The sequence below is a fragment of the Sinocyclocheilus anshuiensis genome, unplaced genomic scaffold, assembly GCF_001515605.1.
Source record: "Sinocyclocheilus anshuiensis isolate Anshui unplaced genomic scaffold, SAMN03320099.WGS_v1.1 scaffold2012, whole genome shotgun sequence".
In the NCBI taxonomy this organism is placed as follows: Eukaryota; Metazoa; Chordata; class Actinopteri; order Cypriniformes; family Cyprinidae; genus Sinocyclocheilus; species Sinocyclocheilus anshuiensis.
The window spans coordinates 16,091-30,541 of NW_015555967.1; positions in this window are offsets into that span (position 1 = coordinate 16,091).

The following is a 14,451-nucleotide window of genomic DNA, read 5'->3' on the forward strand; positions in this document are numbered from 1 at the left end:
CCCTGGACTCATGACCACTGGAGTCGACTCCTCCACGACCACCAGGTTTGGGACCACTGGACTAGAGACCACTGGAGTCGACTTCTCCAGGATCACCGGATTCGGGACCACTGAAGTCAGGTCCTCCAGAACCACAGGACCTGGGACCACCGGAGCGGACTTAACTGCCCTCCTCCTTCTCGCCCTCTGTTTCTCAGTGGGAGTCGGAAGGCCAGGGCTGGTGGGAAAATCCCTGCGGGAGGGTTCTAGTTGGCCTGGTTTAGCCCACTGACTTCGCCGACAAAGATACCTGACGAAGCCCCAAAAGTCCAGGATCCCAAGTCCTTCCATCTCCCAATGGGACAAGGGATCGTCCAGGCACACATTAAAGAAATCCTTGAGCGCCCCATCATTGTATTCCAGCCCCACCGCGAAGGTCCAGAAGGTTTGGGCAAAGTCTCCTACCTCCATGCCCTGCTGACGCAAAGCCATAAGAGTCCGGTGTCGAGCCATTCGCTCCTTCCTTGTGGCAGGAGGGGTAATCCGAAGGTCCATAGTCCCAATGAAGGAAAAAAAAAAAACTGCTGGATCTAGAACTGGCTGCAGTATTCTGTCACGGAATGCCAGGAGAAGACAAAATTAGATCCATGTGCAGTTTAATTAAATTCAAACAATAATCCAGAACAAAGCAAAAACGTGACAAAAGGTAATCCAAAACACAGGGTAACAGAAAACACAACGTAACGGGTACAATACTGCAGCAACAAAAGACAGAGTGAGCATGGTATAAATAGTGATGGGATAATGAGTAAATGACCTACAGGTGATGATAATCAGAACAGAAATACTAGGCAAAGGACTATGGGAAATAGAGTTCATAGCATGTAACAGTGAAAGGGAGAGCGCCATCAAGTGGCTAGTCCAGGGCACAACAACCAGAAACTGTGACAATTGTAAGTTACTTAGTCTATTTTTACTCTCCCAAAGAAAATGGTTCCTAACAAAGCCAAAGCAGAATAAACAATTCCGCTTCTCAGAGCAACATCAGAATGAATGAACAAATTGAAGATGATATCTGCAGCCCTTCTGGCACACTCAGTGTCCGAATTCATTCATTCACTCACTTTCATTCATTACTTCAAGTAGTCTATATTATTGGAATAAAGTAGGGAATAGTGAATGAGGGTATGAGGGTATGGGGTGATTTCAAACACAGCCAATGTCTCACTCGTAAAGAAATTTACTTGTTTCATTCCTGATTGAATCAGTGCTATTGAATTAATCATTTGAATGAATGGTTTGATGACCATTCATTCAATGTCTCCCTCCATTATTACTGGCCGGGATGTGACAGATACGGAACTGCCAGACGTGTTCTCATGTAATTGCAATTTATGTAGTAAAATATAGCTGCAAGCAGCAATTACGGGGCCAAGCACTACAGAAGCAAGCATCAGACCAAATGCAGAAATGAGTAATTGAAGCCATTTTAGGATGATTTTAGTCAAACCGGCTGAAAAATCATAAATACAACCACTAGTAATATGATTTAATGGCTTATCACGTTTGACCAACAGTTGGTGCTGTTATCAAATCAATGTGGTGTGTTCTGTGTGAGTTGACAATGGCACACACAAAGTTTGCTGTCAATATCTCAAAGCTTTGCAGAGATACAGCCTCAGACGTAGTTTGGCATCATGCCTCAAATTTGTTGTGGCGCTATGCAAAAACGGTTTTGTCTATCAACACGAAATCCATAACCTTTTGTCAGCACAGTCTGAAGATAATCTGACTCGATTTTTGTGAAAATCGGAAAAACGGTCTAGGAGGAGTTTAAAAAAGTAGGTTTTCAAAATTAATCAAAATGGCGGACAGGAAGTTCAGCCAACTATGGCAAAATTGGTATATATGTTCTCAACAAGACCCAATGAATATTTTGAGACCAGTTCTATTCCAATAGGCTAATTTGATCAAAAGTTATTAGCATTTTTGGAAATGTCATTATTAGTGGTTAATGAATGATTTATCACTTTTGACCAATAGGTGGCGCTGTGATCAAATTGATGTAACATGATCAGTGTGAGGTGATAATGGCACATAAAAAGTTTGGTGTCAATATCTCAGAGCTTTGCAGAGATACAGCCTCAGATGCAGTTTGGCATCATTCCATCAAATCGGACCAATGGTCTAGGAGGAGTTCGAAAAAGTAGGTTTAGAACATAAATCAAAATGGCGGACAGGAAGTTTGGCTGACTATGGCAACATTGGTATCACTGTTCTCAGCATGACCCAAGGAGTCTAATAATACCAGTCTCATTACAATAGGTAAAATTCACATAAAGCTATTAGCATTTATTTGAAATTTCATTATAAATTGACCACAAGGTGGCACTGTCTCAAAACTTTTTGAGTATTGAAAAAAGAATTATAGCGCCACCAAGAGGGAGGCACAATCCCACCAAATTTTGTATGTGTCCTTAGAGTGTGCCCATACATATGTATGTCAAATTTGGTGAAAATATCTCATTTTGTTTTGGAGTTATATACATTTTTACATATGAGAATAGAAAAAATGACTGATGGCTGAATTTGTTTGCATTTTTTTGCCACTTACTATCAAAATTTTGGCAATTGGGCAATAGCAATAAGCCGGCACGCTATGTTTTCAAATTTCCTATGGTGGTTTCGTGTCGATCGGAGTAATGGTTTCTAAGATATTGGCAAATGTTTTTTAATCGTTAAAATGCAACGTTGCACAAACCATAAGGCAAAACCTGGCATGTTTGGTATCGCTGGACTCGGCAAGGATTCAGGAGTCTAAAAAGGTGACTCCCGTGAAAATAAGTCGACTACACCCAAAGTTATAAGCATGTGAATATGTGATTGTACCACTAGGTGGCGCTGACTCAAAACTTCTCAGGCTCCTTCAGGGCATCTTGCTGATGACCCATACCAAGTTTCATAACGATACACTAATGCGTTCATAAAATACAGCATTTTAGTACAAATTTCAAAATGGCTGACGGCCAAAATGGCTGATATGGGACAATTGGATATCAATTGACTCAGTATGTTGCCCTGAATCTATTGAGACCAATTTTAACCACTAGGTGGCGCTGTGCCAAAACACAGCAGGTAGCCTCAGGACATGCTTGTGATAGCATACATCAAGTTTTGTCTCAATACGCCAAACCGTTACGGATATATAGCCTCACATGCATTTTTACGTGCTCTTCGTCAAATTTACTTATGGCAATTGTAGAAAGCGAGACGACACAAATTGTTTCCTTTATGTTTAGCCGCTGGTCATTAGTTAACTTGTTCCCCAATGACTGATTAGATGGGCATGCATGAGAAATCTTTAGACTTGTAAGCAAACCATAATTCATAAAAGACAATAGTTTATTTAACCTTAACTGATATTAAGTGTGCACTGCAAATGCAAGCGTTTGTTCATTTGATCATTTCTGGCAGTCCGCTTGTTTTATTACAGCTGTCGTCGTTTTTTTTTTTTTTTTTGGCAATGGCAGCAGGTATGTGATAAAATTTTAAATTGGAGCCTGTACTCCATCGATTCTGACACTCAAATATGACATTTAAAGCTCCTAATGTAGCCGACTCTGTGCTGGTTTGTATTGGCTGCCTCCAATTATTCTTTTGTTTTGCCTCCAGCTAATTCTCTGACGTAATTGTGACGTTGGCACAAAAAGGGTCTATAACCCATGTACACTCAACAGCTAGCCTCTAGAGAAACCCATGAGAGTTGCTCCGAATTAATTCCTGTGTCTTGCCAGAAGATGATATCTGCAGCCCTTCTGGCACACTCAGTGTCCGAATTCATTCATTCACTCACTTTCATTCATTAATTCAAGTAGTCTATATTATTGGAATAAAGTAGGGAATAGTGAATGAGGGTATGAGGGTATGGGGTGATTTCAAACACAGCCAATGTCTCACTCGTAAAGAAATTTACTTGTTTCATTCCTGATTGAATCAGTGCTATTGAATTAATCATTTGAATGAATGGTTTGATGACTCGGTCTTAGACAATACTTAATGTATCGACTCTGTTCATGGATCCAGTTAAATGTATCATTACGTGGACAAAGAGCCCACACTGTTGACATAAACGCAACACTTCATTACCCAGCCTACTATTAGACTCTATAGCCTTCCAGAACCTGAAACAACAAAAACTGTAATTCATTGTGATGAAATAAAAATAAAGAATTATTTAATTGTTATATTGGAAACCTCATTTTTGAATATTCCGTTAAATTCAGTGATTTCTTACCCAGTGGTCATTGTGCTGCCATTGTCCCACTTCTTCTGCTTTTGACAGTCTAATTTTAGAAGATGCCAGTTATCAGAGTTTATCATAGAATGTTGAGAGTTGTTTTGTTTTCATCAAATCAGATTACTTGTAGAATTGTTATGCCAGCCACTAGCAACTGGTTGTTTTTGTTAAGAAATCATTTTTGTCCCTGGGAATCAAACCCATGACTTTGCTTTACTGTTTGAGCTACAGGAAGGCTTTTATGGTTGAAGAAAACTTAAGTTTAATTCATTCATATTTCTTTCTTTCTTTCTTTATTTTATAAAAAACATTGGTCTAAGTAAAATAAATAAATAAATACTGAAGAAGACATTTATGTTTTGTTTATTTATTTTATTTTATTTATTTATTTATTTTTTGGTCACTAATTATTTCATAGTTTAGATAACCTCTAAAAAAAAGTAGATAATCTTTTTACAACTATTCATAATAAAAAATGAGAAGGCATTTAAATCAAAAAGATTTGATATATTAAAGATTGTTGCACTATAACAAAGAGTTCCCCAAACAATACTAAACCAATTTTCTCAACAAAACACTTGTTTAACAAGTTAATCATGTGGTCATGAAGTACTATATAAGCCTGCACAAGTATTTATTGAAATGTATTCACATTTCATCAGTAATCCATGAAAGTATTGTAATGTTACAAAAATAGTGTATGGTGTTCCTAGTGCAGTACAATGTGTAAAATACTCATCTCACAGATCCATTTACAAACACTGTCACATGAATAATCATACCCATATGAGATGTAACGTAAAGCACAGTCTTCATTGCCAGTGTAACTATTAGGCTCTCCGGGGCTCCAGAACCTGCATCAGTAGATCAGCATTAGATGTTCAGTGCTGCTTTCTGTGAGAATCATTCATTAGATAATAATCAATTCAGTTCCGTGATTTCTCACCCAGGGGTCAGTGTGCTGCCATCAACCCATTTCCTTCTGCCCTCCAATTCACTGTCAGTCAGACCAATCCAGACTGCATTATTACCAGAAATGCTCTTAACAAAATCCTGACCAGATGAAACAATTACACATTTATATCATAAACTGACAATAGACCCATTTCATTACTCATCCAGCTAAACAGCACACATCTTTCACTCACTTGTTCCTCTCTGTTGTTTATGCTGATCAGATCTGCTCCTCTCTCTGTACAGTATCTTCTGCTCTCAGCCCAGTTCTTCCACTCAGAGGAAATGAAGTAAAGACTGGATTGATAGTAAATCCATCCATCTGTGTGAACAACCAACTATTATTTATTCCAAACTTCTTCAAACTGAGCTCATATTGTTACTATGTTCAAAACCGTTCCTAGGCCTTTGAGGACACCTTAAGTGATCAGCAGGTTTGGTTAGGATTAGGGGTTGATTTTAGGGATAGAGACAAGTAAGGGAGCATCCATTTATGATTTGTATAAATATAATCATACACATATGATTATATGAATCATATATACATAAAGATATTTTATTATTCCACACTGTGTGGAATAATTTATAATGTCAACAAAACATTGAGGTCCAAATATGTATATGCCACAATTTGAAGATATTCAAATAAATGTTTGTTTATTTATTTGTTTGTTTTGCTATTTACAATTACTGTCATTTACAATTTGTGTAAATAGCATCTAACACAATTTGTACTTATGTAAATATAGTCTGCAAACAAGTTATTGTACAGTGTGATCACAGTTACTCTTGCAATCTTCCAAATTGTACTAGTGTAGATTAGTATGGTTGTTCATCTTGATTTTTAACTTGACTCACACATATTTAAAGTAAAATAATTATATTTTAATAATGTCACTTAACCCCAATACAATGGGAACTTTATTGCAATCCTTAAAAGGGTAGTTCACTTCCAGAATGAAAATTCTGTCATCATTTACTCACCCTCCGCTTGTTCCAAACCTGTATGAGTTTCTTTCTTCTGTTGAACACAAAAGAAGATATTTTGAAAAAGTTTAGTATCAGAACAGTTGATGAGCTCCATTGACTTCCACAGTATTTTTTTTCTACTGTGGAAGTCAATGGTGCCCATCAATGGTTCAGATCCTAACATTTTTCAAAATATCTTATTTTGTGTTCAACAGAAGAAAGAAACTCATACAGGTTTGGAACAAGCGGAGGGTGAGTAAATGATGACAGAATTTTCATTCTGGAACATGTTCCTGTTAAGTAGCAACTATTAAAAAAAAGGCCAAAGAAACTCACCCACTTTACCAAGACTCCTCTGAAGATCATTTTTCTCCCGTTTTAGCTGATCTCTATCTCTTGTCAGATTATGATTCTTGAGTATTAGCTGCTCTCTTTCATTGGTCAGGTTTGTGTTCTTAAGTATTAGCTGTTGTCTCTCATTGGTCAGGTTTTCATTCTTGGATATGAGCTGTTGTCTCTCTTGAGTGAGTGTGACACACAGCACTATGACTGCAGTCAGCAGAAGAACACACAGCAGCACCAAACACACTGCAGCTGTTCTGTAGTTTCTGACCCTCACTGAATCACTTCCTGAAGAACAAACATGCTGTTATTCTCTTTATTTATCCACATAACACAGCACACATCAACTGAAAGCATGAAAACTGAGCAAATGCTTGTGCCTTTAAGCCATTATTGACAAACATGTGCTATTATGTTGTGTAATGAAATGCATTCTTATTTAATGTCAGTACCTGTGAGTTCAGATGATTGGATTCCCATTGTGTTACTGTCCGTGGTCTCGTTTACAAATTTACCTTTTGTAACAGCAATATTTTCATAGATATTATCAGTGCTTTTTCCATCATCTTTGTACATTTTCCAAGTTCTTCCCTTTTCTATATTTTCATTTAGACTGTCAAACAGTTTCAGTGTCGTCAAGATGCCAACAAAAACACTAGTGTCTCTCCTGGAGTGGAGTGGACTGTGTTGTGTTCCTCATCTGTGTTTGTGTAGCCAGTATTTATACAGAAAGGAACTGTTTTTGTGAAAATGTTTAAAATATTTATGCATAAAGGAACTTTAACTCGCAGAATGCCACCGTAAATGTTTGTTCCAACAATGTGGATTGTGTTCATTTAAATGAGGTTCAAATTCATGTGTTATTACAGAATCACACAGTATGTGTATAAAGCCTTCAGAGTCTTGTTCAGTTTTGCTTGCATGCTCTTCCAACAATCTGCAAATTATTCAGTAATTTTAAAGAGAGTTGAGTTTTTGAAGGATCTTGTGTCTGTAAAATTGGGCTTAACCTGTTGAGGTTCATTAAAGTAAAATGTATTTGTACAAGTTAAAGGATTAGTTCACTTTCAAATTAAAATTTCCTGATAATTTACTCACCCCCATGTCATCCAAGATGTTTACGTCTTTCTATCTTCAGTCGAAAAAAAATTAAGGTTTTTGATGAAAACATTCCAGGATTATTCTCCTTATAGTGGACTTCAATGGCTACCAAACGGTTGAAGGTCAAAATTACAGTTTCAGTGCAGCTTCAAAGGGCTCTACTCGATACCAGACGAGGAATAAGGGTCTTATCTAGCGAAACGATCGGTCATTTTCTAAAAAAACAAAAAAAAAGTATATGCTTTATAAACAAAAATGCGCTCCTTGCACTGCTCTGCGATGCATGTCCCTGAATTTACGTAATACGTATTTACGTTGAAAAGGTCACGCTTGATGTAGGCGCAAGTTAGGTTTCAAAAGATTTAAACATCCAGGATACGCACACGAAGTGACCATTTTAAACGATAAACTGACACAAAGACATTTGAATATGTGTCATTGAACATACAACAACTTTTGAACGGTCCTCCTTCTCCACATTTGTAAACACTGTCTGAGTCGGTACTTCCGCCTACGTCAAGCCGACCTCATACGTCATCTGCCCGGAACTGCATCCGTTTACAACAGTGAGCGCAAGCTTGATTAAAGTGATTATTACGTTTTAAATATGGTTATTTTTCTTATAAAAACGCATCGATTTGCTACAGGAGGCCTTTTTTCACCACCCGAAGCCATATGAGGCACTTTTTATTATAGATGGATGTGCTTTATTTCATTTATGGGCTAATTTTCATTTTTGGGTGAACTAACTCTTTAAGGTACATAAAGTCAGCATAAGAACACAGCAGCACCAAACACTGGAGCTGCTCTGGAGCTTCTGATCTTCACACAGTCACTTCCTGAAGATGACAGGCATGATTTTACATTTCTTCACTTCCTCATATAACAACTAAAATTATAACAACTGTAGACTGTCTCTAGATGTTTGTTAGTCTAGTTTTGTCATTGAGTTTTATGAGTAACCTCAGCTGTGTGTTGAGGTGTTTGGGTTTTTCGGTGTGTTAAAGTCCTCCATGTTTTTCTTATGTTTCATGTGTCTTAGAGCCTTGGCACTGATGTAGATATCTGCTAACTTCTGTCTTCTGGTTCCATCATCAAAACTCATCCATACTAACATTAACAATTCCAGATAATTTCAGTGCAGTTGAAATGGTTACAGTCATTTAACAATGGAACATAATTTTAAAGTGTTAAATAAAAACTAAAGTTATACAGAGTATATATTATATAGAGTAAAGTTATACAGTGAAATATACTGAAATGTAGTCATGATTAATCTCAGTACTTGAGATGAATTATTCAGATGAATGGATTCTGTAATCTATTTTCAAACTTTAGCTCTTAAAACAGCAACATTTTCTTAGACATCATCAATGTCTAAGATAATTTACACTTTCTGAAAGTTCGGTGTTGTCAAGTGGCCAACAAACTAACATTAGTTTCTCTCCTGGAGTGAACTATTTTGCTGTATCTGTGTTTGTGTGGCCAGTATTTATGCAGAAAGGAACTGTTTTTGTGAAAATGTTTCAAGTATTTATTCATGAAGAAACTGCAGAAGGACACTGAGAGTATTTGTTTGAACAATGTAGATTGTGTTCATTTAAATGAGGTTCAAATGCATATATTAATTATGGGTGGTGTTGGAAAATTTCCATAGCTTTTAGGTTGTTGCTGGTACATCAAAGTCCAGACTGTTGATCCGTTTATGGTTGATGGTTTTAGCATCAGCTGCTTGTACATGCTCTTCCATCAGTGTGTGTTATTTAGTCATTTTTCAAGGAAGAATTATTCCCCTCAGTAAAAATTGTGTTCCAGGCCCCCTCTCCCTCGTTGGGCCCTTGGAATCGTCCTAAGCACCCCTGCATAGAGCACTCATATATGGTAAAAGGGAGCTCAACTGTACTAACTAGATGCACGAACAAATCTCCTTGGTTCTTGCGCAAGCTCAAATGTGCTGGCATGACACAAGAATTAACCTCATTGGTTCTTTTGCATTAAGCAAGCAGAGCTGAGCTTCCGTTTACCATATTTGAGTGCTCTATGTACAATAACTGATCACTGTTTATATGTGAATAATATTAAATCTGTTAATCATGTAAAGTGATTGTGTTTTTCAAGAATTGGTTTAAACCGCTCGATTCATGAGGATTTTTTTGTATCTCTTTGTGAGTGCTTTGAAACTTCAGATTTTTGGATAAATAGGCTTTAGACTCTCTCAGATTTCATGAAAATATCTCCATTTGTGTTCAGAGGTTGAACAAAAGTCTTATGGGTATGAGAGTTGATGGGGAGTTAATAACAGATTTGTAATTTTTTGAGTGTACTAACCCTTCAGTATCACATAGAGAATGCTTGAGCAGCCTAATGTTTATAAAGAATACATACTTTTAAGATCCCCAAATATTTTTATTCTGAATCCTTTTTGGGAACTGAATCGTGGGCTTCAGATCCCCCTGTACCCATCCATAATACCTGTTTCCCATGTTCACATTATTTTGTCCAACCCCTTTATATTTAAAAGAGTATTAATTTGGTTCCACCTCAATGAAAAAAAGGATTATTACATTTGATGTCGCTGATGTTGCGTGACTTTTGCGAACAGCTCTGAACATGCACTTACAACTGTTTTTTTTTTATATATATATATTTACAGGCTGGTACAACTGTAAATATTCTAAACTTTTAATTAACTTAAGTAGGCTGTACAACAAAGGAGTTCTAATTGGTTGCTTTTTCTGCAGAAAGCTAAACTCTAGTGACTTCTGTGTCTGGTTATTTTTTCATCAATCATTTGTTGGTAAAGGGTAAGAGACCCGGCGAGCCACATGATTTTTGTCAAAGAGCTGGGTGTGGCTCGTGAGCCATAGGTACCCGACCGCTGAAATGGGGTGAACTATTGGGATTTGTGCTCGACCCTTCTCACTAAAACTAAAATGAAATTAGTTTTGGAGATGAAAAGATTTTCCTGGTAAAAACTAACATTTTTTTTCCCTTCTTATGAATGAGTTTGACCAAATTAAATATGACAGTTCTGTTTTGTGTAAGAGTTTTTGGTTACTAAATAATTTTCCATTTGTGTATTTTAAGGTTCTCTTAGGTTTAATGACTGATAAAATATGGAAAATTATTTTAGAATTATGAATACTAATGTAGATGTATGTATTCAAAACAGAGCATTTTATTTTTATTTTATTTTATTGTAGTTAGATTATTGCAGAATAACAACAAAACAAAAAGCATTTAAAAAAAGCATCAACAGGCAAATTTTCTTCACAAAAGACTTAAAGGTGAAGACTCACTAACTTTAAACCTGTGACAAATGATTCCAAACCAAACCTGGGATGAATTAAACTCAACAATAATGGCAGAGCCTCAACACCCTCTTAACAACTTTATTTTATTCAATATTTCACCAGAACTTCTTTGAAGTACTGGAGTGATATGCAATGACTGGTGATGTACAAATGAATAATGCACAAATAATAACTGAAGAATTTCATAACAAGTGAATTTGACTTATATAGCAGAATACTCAAGACATTTCTGGTTAAGTGAAACACTTCTGGAGTCCCGTTTTGCACATTTTGTATGTCTCTCTAATTAAACACCTGGCTCAACTCATCAGCTCATTAGAAGAAACTCCAGAGGTTGGTTTCATAAACAGTCATTATTTTTAGACTGTGTCTTAAGAACTAGTTTGACTAACAAACCATTAACCAAGTGGTAATCAGTCTTACTTTTTGGATTCAAATTAGACCAATCTTCGTTTTTATGTAACTGATTTCAAAAAGTTGTAAACAGTCTTGCAGCAAAAATTAGATGGCTAACTTTTAAGACTAGTCTAAGCAGTTTATGCAGCTGTTCACAGGACATGAAATGGGTGTCTGATAAAGGAGAAATTCAGAATGTGCAGTTGTGGGCGTCCTCTAGGAGCAAGGTTGAGAAACACTGCTTTAGATGATGATCAGTTTTTACAAAAGTTCTGTACTGTTGAGCTTTAAAACTGTCAAAAATATGTGTGATGTTCCTATGGCAATATGAGTTGTGAAATCCTCTTCTCGCAGATCCACTGGAAATCTCTATTACATGAAACATCATGCCACCCAAATAGAGTAGGCCACCTTGGGTCATTATCCACAACCACACCACAGTTCTCTGTTATGTATCCATTTGGCTCTCCAGGCCCCATAACCTGAAAATACAGATCAGCATTAGATGTTCAGTGCTGCTTTCTGTGTGATATGATACTGACTGTGAGAATCATTTATTAGATAATAATCAGTTCAGTTCAGTGATTTCTCACCCAGAGGTCATGTTGGTGCCATCAACCCATTTCCATCTGGCCTCCACATCACTGTCAGTCAGACCAATATAGGCTGTAGTACCGCCAAACATTTTCTTAACAAAATCCTGAGCAGATTAAACAATTACACGTTTATATGATAAACAGACAATAAACACATTTCATCTGACCATCTCACATTTAGCTGCTAAACACTATAAATTTACATAAAACTAAAATATTTCACTCACATTTTCCTCTCTGTTGTTTATGATGATCAGATCTGCTCCACTCTCGTTACAGTATCTTCTGCTCTCAGTCCAGCTCCTCGTCTCATTGGACATGTAGTAAAAACTGAATTGATAGTAAATCCATCCATCTGTAAACACAACCAGTTCAGCGGTTAGCTTTTACAATCATCTCTCTATAACTTATAACGAATACTCATAGATGGTATACACTGAAAGTTACCGAAACTACAACCCAACTTAAAAATGTCATTCTTTAGAAATATCTGCTGTATCGACCAATTTATTTTTTATTTTTTTCAAAGTGGAAGTGAGCTATTTTCTGTAAATGTTCGATATGGAATAGAATAAGAAAAAAGAAAAGCAGTAAACGGTAAAACAATTTGCACTACAGACTAGTTTGTTTATAATTGGAACAGTACACCAAAATAGTATAAGAAGAACCAGTTTGCAATATCAAGCAGTATAAAGAGCTGTTTTGTAATTAGTGGAAGCGGATGACACCAGAAGCCGGACACATTTAGCTTACAAATATTTTAAAAACAAGGTGGATAGCAAATAACTACATAGAGTAAAGAAACTTTACCAAGAATCTGAAGTTCATTTCTTGTCTGTAGTGATGTCTGTAGTGCATTTCAATTAAATGGAATCAAATTAAAACACTTTTTTCTGATATATTACACAATTTTGAAATGCTTGTATTAAGGATTTTTTTAGTGTGAAAAAAAATAATCAATAAGCAATATAAAGTATTCCATTCTTTCTAGTTTATAAAGTTTAAAATTATACAAACAAAAGAAACATCTTCATGCAGTGTCGTTTGAGGTCCATCACTGTCCACCAGTCGTAGTTGTTAGAGGCATGTTTCATCATTGACCATGACACAGCAATCAGAGCTTTTAATGAAAGACACATGTGTGGGTCATAAGGTGGTTACATACATTGTGTGTGTGTTTCTGCTTACACTGCATGATTAAGTAATGTCAGGCATGTTTTTGGTGTTGTGTTAAAGTAAATTGTGAAAAGCCTTTTGTAATTGAATTGTGAAATATTATGTGTTGTGTATTTTAGTATATGTATGACACGCAATAGGTTATGTTGTCACAGGGTTTTCTGTTGTGATAGGCTTTTAAGGTGACATTTAAATATTTAAAATATATTTAATGCAAAAACATAGGCAACTATGCAGAGGAACTACGGGGATCTCTTCTCCCTCCTTCAGTTTTTTTTTTTTTGTCATCTACTCAGGGTTCTTATTTTATTACTGTTGTGCCAGCATGCTATGCCATTTTGTATATAAATTTAAATTGTGCTTACATATTTTACTTCTGTAAATAAATAAAAATGTAGTTTGTGTTTTATCTTAACCACAACGAGTATAACATACTTGTCTCACATACTTTAAACCTGTGAAAAATGCTTGCAAACCAAACCTGAGATAAATTGAAATTTTTATCTTGAATTGATTAAAGGGGTCATAGGATGCCAATTTTCCACAAGTTGATATGATTCTTTAGGGTCTTAATGAAAAGTCTGTAACATAGTTTGGTTCAAATTTCTCAATGGTAGTGTAAAAAACACCTTTTTTACCCTGTCAAAAACAGCTCTTTTCAGAGCAAGCCGTTTTGTAGCATTTTCTTTTAAATGTTAATGAGCTCTGCTGACCCCGCCCCTCTCTTCCGAGCCGCTCTCAGAGAGACACATTAATTGTGAAACTTGCTAATTAGCACATTATTAGGAAAGGCGATTTTAAAAAAACCTTACACTCACTTCTTCAGTAGGTGAAGCTGGATCACGAATGATTTGTGCAAACATAGATGCATTTATGTAGATCGGGGGCGCATTCTCTTTAAAAACAAACGTAATCCACTGCGTCTTCAGCGGCTCAGATGTCGGGAGTAAATGACGACTGCTATGTTCATTATTACATCTAACAACAGAACACCTCACTTGCTTAGGAGACATTCTTGTCTACATCTGCTCCGGCGGTGAAACAATGGCGGATTGATGACAGCTCACTCAGGGCGGGTCTAAGGTAAGACGCCAGTCCAGTCTGTGCTGAAACGCTACTGTCAATCAAACTATCGTGGGAGGGGCCTGTTTTTATGATGTCACACAGACAGGCATCTGAGATCGGCTCGATTTAAAAAAGGGGTAAAGATTTGAGCAGATTAAACAAAAAACACTGGGTGGATTTTTATCATTATAGGGTGGTTGTGTACACACACTGCCAGCACACATTTCAGTTCAAACAACTTGTAAAAGTGCATGTAGCATCC